Source organism: Desmodus rotundus, chromosome 1, assembly GCF_022682495.2.
Source record: "Desmodus rotundus isolate HL8 chromosome 1, HLdesRot8A.1, whole genome shotgun sequence".
In the NCBI taxonomy this organism is placed as follows: Eukaryota; Metazoa; Chordata; class Mammalia; order Chiroptera; family Phyllostomidae; genus Desmodus; species Desmodus rotundus.
The window spans coordinates 45,675,935-45,682,182 of NC_071387.1; positions in this window are offsets into that span (position 1 = coordinate 45,675,935).

Genomic DNA, 6,248 nt, shown 5'->3' on the forward strand with positions numbered 1-6,248 from the left:
AATGTGCAAAAGAGGGCTGTTAATCACAGGACTTTTAATATCAAATATCAGAGTGTACAATGATGGCCCTTGCACACCATCCTGCCAACAAATGGAGTGTGTGTGTGTGTTAATGTGTGCTAATTTCTAACATTTAAAATATTTTAGTACATGGTGTAAAAAACCAGATTTCCAGCTTCTCTTTAAAAATTACAAGATCTGGGAGCCCTGGGTCTGTAATAATTAGCCAGGACTGAGTAGGTCACGGTCCCTAAAGATAGGAGAGTTCTCATTTCACCATGGTCCCACCAGCATCACTTGTTGTGTTACTCTCTTGGCTGCTTTTGGCTTCTGTGTCTGTGTTAAAGCAGGAAGTACATCGCAAAAAAGGCTCCAATGTTGTTGAAAAAGCATAACACGTGGAAAAAGGACTCTTCTGGTTCCCAGCTGTGTTACATCTTGACTGGGTCCACTTGGACAAAAACAGCCCATATATTTAAGCTTCTGCATTCCTGACTTCTCATCACTTATTTTTTCTATTTTAAATTATTTTTATTGATTATGTTATTACAGTTGTCCCAATTTTGTCCCTTTTTCCCTCCTCCACACAGCACCCTCTACTCCCTCAAGTCATTACCACACCATTGTTCATGTCTATGAGTCACGCATGTAAGTTCCTTGGCTACTCCATTTCCTATATTGTACTTTACATCCCCATATCTATTCTGTAATGACCTATTTATACTTTGTAATCCCCTCACTTCTTCATCCACTTCCTGACACCCCTTCCCATATGGCAACCATCAAAATGCTCCCCGTATCCATGATTCTGTCTCTGTTCTTGTTTGCTCAGTTTGATTTTAGATTCAATTGTTGATACATATGTATGTATTGCCATTTTATTGTTCATAATATGATCTTCTCCTTTTTATTAAATAAATAAGTCCCTTTAACATTTCATGTAATAATGGTTTGGTGATGATGAACTACTTTAGTTTTTTTCTGTATGGGAAGCTCTTTATCTGCCCATCAATTCTAAGTGATATCTTTGTTGGGTGGGGCAATCTTGACTGTAGGTCCCTGCTTTTCATGGCTTTGAATATTTTTCACCAGTCCCCTCTGACCTGCAAGATTTCTTTTGAGAATTCAATTGACAGTCTTGTGGGGATGCCCCTGTAGCTAACTAACTGCTTTTCTCTTGCTGCATTTAAGATTCTTTCTTTATCTTTAACATTTGGCATTTTAATTATAATGTGTCTTGGAGTGGGCCTTTTTGCATCCATCATAATTAGGACTCTCTGTGCTTCCTGGACCTACATGTCTATTTCCTTCACCAAATTAGGGCAGTTTTCTTTCATTATATTTTCAAATATATTTCCAATTTCTTGATCTTTTTTTTCCTCCTTCTGGCATCCCTATGATGCGAATGTTGGGATGCTTAAAGTTGTCCCAGAGGCTGCTTATACTATCCTCATTTTTTGGATTCCTTTTTCTTATTGTTGTTCTAATTGGTTGCTTTTTGCTTCCTTATGTTCCAAATCATTGATCTGATTCTTAGCTTCATCCACTCTACAGTTGTTTCCCTGTAAATTGTTCTTTATTTCAATTAGTGTATAAATGTATCCTTCATTTCTGACTGCAACATTTTTATGCTGTTGAGGTCCTCACTAAGTTCCTTGGCATCCTTATAACCAGTGTTTTGAACTCCCATCTGATAGATTGCTTATCTCCATTTTGTTTAGTTCTTTTTCTGGAGTTTTTACCTGCCCTTTCATGTAGGCCATGTTTCTTTGTCTCTTCATTTTGGCAGCCTCCTTGTATTTGTTTCTATGTAGAAGGTAGAGTTGCTTTGACTCCATGTCTTGGTAGTGTGGCCTAATGTAGTAAGTGTCCTATAGGGTCCAGTGGGGCAGCCTCCCCCATCACCCAAGCTGGGTACTCAAGATGCACTCTTCATGTGGGATTAGTATACTCTCCTCTTGTAGTTGAGCTTTGGTTGCTGTTGGTAGGTCAATAGAAGGATTTACTCAAGCCAGTCAGCTGCAAGGACTGTCTATGACCACTGACCACCAACCTGTGCCATCTGTGGAGGATCAGCTGTGCAGGGACAGAGTAGTGGTGCTCTGACATGGTCTGTAGATGTCCACTGGGTGTGCAGGCTCTGAGATTTCCTAGTTGGTGCTGGCCAAGGTCAGCCCCCACCTGTGTTTTGCCTGGGGCCACCCTGCATGGGTTATAAAGCAGTCTGAGACTTGTGCTATTTGCTGGGTTTGGAGATTCCCAGCAAAAGACAAGCTGTGAATCTAACCTGGCTGCTGCTAGTGCTGGGCCTGGGGCCACTTAGCAAGAAGTGTGGGGGCTGAGGGCTCACTGAGGCTGCTGTTGCTTGTTTCATAGGGTTTAGGAAGTTGAGAAGCTGGAGCCAAGACCAGTAATTCTTATGGAAAAGCAACTTGGGTGGGCCCATAAATTGGGTGGGGTGGAGTCTCTGGGAATCTCCAAGGCTAGTCAAACAGCATTAGCCAGGGTGATGGCATCTCAATATGGCATCAGACTGCCAGCTCTGTGGCTCTGTCGGGGGAGGACTCAGAAAGGATCAATGGCCTCTGCCTGCCATTCTACTTGAGATAAAAACTTTCTCCCAACTCTCACCTTGGTGCCAGACACTTCACTTCCTCTTTGTATGCTACTGGTGCCTTTCAAGCTGCTACCCCAGTGCTGGAGCTCAGAGAGAGTGAATCTGAGGAAGTCTGTGTGTGGATTCTTGAAGGGGGTCTGCTTGGGCCTGCAGAAGTTTCTTCCACCAACTCAACCAGCAGGGTCTAGTTTTGCAGGCAGAAGTTATGGGAGTTTATCTTCCTGGCACTTAAACCCTGGGCTGAATGGTCTGGTATGGAGCTGAGACTCCTCGCTCCTGAGATATCTCTTCCAAATTTTTATCCACCACACAAGGAAGTGGTACCTATTCTATGTCTTCACCCTTTCTACCAGTCTGGATGGATGTGGTTTCTTTATTCCATAGTTGTCAGGCTTCCATTCAGCTCAGTTTCTGACAGTCCTGAGTGATGGTTGTTCTATATTTTAGCTGTAATTTTGATGTGGTTGTGCGAGGAGGAAAACTGTGTTTACCTGTGCCAACATCTTGACCATCATAATTTCTTACATGTATCCAATCCTGCTGTTTTGCTTGCTTGCTTGTTCTTTTTATTACATAGAGTAAATATAGAGCATGTAGAGCAGGTGTGGATTTTACTCAAGAACACTTCTTTTAAGTGATGTTTATTTCTCTAAAACAAGGAAATTATGGTTGAACTTCCAACTGTCTAGTTCACAGTAATTTAAACACTTTTTAAAAAGTCTCTCCCCTCCCCATGAAGTCTTAGATAGTCAAAACCACTAAAAGAATTGCCCTCTGGTTGGTCCTTTCTTATCAGTTCTGTTTGGACTCCAGTGTCACTTTCTCAGACAAGCTTCCCTGAGCACCTTGCCAAAGCAGCCCTCCCAGCCACTCTATCACATTTAACTCGTTTTACCTTTTTTTTCAGCCATTATCAGTAGCAAAAGTTGCTTTTTGAAAAAAAATTTACTCATGAGTTTATTCTGTTTATTCGTTTTTGTAATGGTTTATTGTCTGTGTCCTCTTTATGGGAAGAGTTCTCTGGTGTTCAGTGCTGGGTTCCAGAGCTTAGTACAGTGCTTAACACAAACTGTCCCACAAATATTTATGTGCATTATAAGGTAGAGTTTCCCAACCTATGCTAAAGACTAGTTGGTTCTCTGTATTTTCTTTTGTTATCTCCAGGGAGGTAGGAAGAACAAGAGCAAGTGAGACGAACAGCCATTCACCACGAAGCTTGCTCTGTACTCTCATGGAGCTCCCCCAGTCCCTCAAACCAAAACCTAAGCAGTGCCTGTCATCGATGTTTGCTGTGAGGACACCACAGTCTTTTCCAGTGGGCCATCTGCCATGCTCTCCAAGCTGCCACTTGATGGTAGTGTTACAGTGGTGTCGTGTTCCATCTCCAGGTGAGTAGGTAGATATTTCTCTTCCTTTCTGTGTTCAGGCTTTACTCCCCAACCACCAACAGAACATCACACATACCCCAAGGTCCCAGGTCTTCTCTCTGCTGACTTGCCCCATAGGATTCCGTCTACAGTCTCTATCTGTCTCCACTGAACTCTGATATAGTCCTTTCCAATTCCCCCACTTCCTCAAAGCAGCATCTCACCCTCTCCCCATGCAAATCAACTGATTCCATCATATGGGTGGGAGCCACCAGCTCTGTCAACTTATCAGAAAATTCATAGCAGATCTGAAGCCCAGCTCTGTGTATGATATAATTGAAACTTTTATGGAAATTCATTTCATAAGTTCACATGGGTTTTAGAACAGCATTGTCCAATAGAAATGGAATGTAGTCACATGCAAACTACATGCCATTTAAAATTTTCTAGTAATCACATAAAATAAAGGAGGGGAGTAAAAGTAATTTTACTGATTTATTTTATTTAACCAAATATGTAATAATAATATCTTTATAATAGCCAAAATGAAAAAAATTATTGAGATATTTTACATTAGCTTTTACATACAGACTATTTGAAATCTAGTGTGTATTTTGCATTTAAAGCAAATCTCAATTTTGAGTCATGTTGCAAGTACTCAACGGCCACATGTGGCTAGTGGCTACTATACTGGGCAACTTGGGCTTAGAGCAGAGGAAGGAATTTTAGAAGTCACACTCTGCACCCCCCTTATCTTGCAATTGAGACTTAGGTTTCATGAGTTCCATGTAGTGAAACTGCTGATCAGTAGCAGGAACAGGAGTAGAGCACTGAGACCCTAATGCCAATATGCACCTTTAGTCATTAACTGCTGCTTTTCTTAAGGTTGACAAACCACTCTGCTACTAAAATATTCCCATTTAAAAAGTAACTAAGAGTGTGTCAGAATAATCTGGGCAGTCATTTTTATAGGATCTATAAAAGATTGGGGCTTTCCAATTGAATAAAACCTTCCTCGAATTGGTTTTTGATTAATATCCTTGAGTCAGATCAATTAAAATCATTCTAAGTTTTTAACTAGAAATTACTAAAATTTTCAAATAAAAATATTTGACTAACAAAAAGGGAGAATCAGGGGTAATATTTATCCAGCTCTTAACTATGCCTGGTGTTTAGTGGTTTTCAGCATCATCCTATAATTTCTGCAGCAACTTGGATGGAAAGAAATATAATCCTTTGTAGAGATAAGGTTATTGAACTTAGTGAGAATAAAAAACTAGTCCCAGTAAAAAAAATGAAACAAAACAAAAAACAAATAATAATAACAACAACAGCAACAAATAACATGGCCACTGGGTAACACCTTTAGTCAGGAACAGCACTCGAACTCAGACCATGTCCCTGACACCCAGGCCAATGCTCTCTCCCTCTGTCACTCATCCCCCACAATTATCTAGTAGTCTGCTGAGATGAGATATATGGGGGGTTTTCTCTGATACAGGTCCAAAAGGCTATGTCCACTGCGTCTTGTCTGTAGTTCCATTAGGGCCAAACATTCCCATGGAATCAACTCATTGCATATTCAGTTGCAACCAACTGAAATTCCAGCCATGGCTCCTTTTGCAACAAGTTCATTTTCATCTGCTGATGGATTATTCCAGAGTCATTTATGCAATTCTGAACTATATCTCAAATACACTGTTTTAACTCTGAGGTCAATAACACAAGTACCTTTCCCTTCAGACCTATCTCTATTTATGATCTTTTCAAGGTTATTTTCACACCATGCATAACAATATATTTGCATAAAATTTCTCTTAAAGTCATTCAGTTTGACCTACCTTAACATAGACATTCATTTCTAAAAATTTGTACTGAATTCATCCCCCCGTTTACTTCTATTATCAACTCTGAGCTATGTTCACATGGGAGAAAAGTTTACACCCCAAAACAAAAGCATTTTATAATTTTAGCATTCAGTTCAGTCACATGCTCTGCTCCTGTTGATTCACAGTCTTTAGCATTTGGCCCATTCATATAATTTCTGCAAGAGACTAGCCTTACACTCTCATAACAGGCACGTCAGCATTACAGACTACTAATCCCATGGCTGGATTACAGGACAGAACATTTAGAGAACCAACAAAGCAGGAATTTTTTTCCAGACAGAAGCTTCTGACTTCAGCATGCATGTAAGTTTAGTATTTTAAAATTAATATTGTTTTTATTTAAAATTAAATATTGAAGATCATCATATGTTCAGT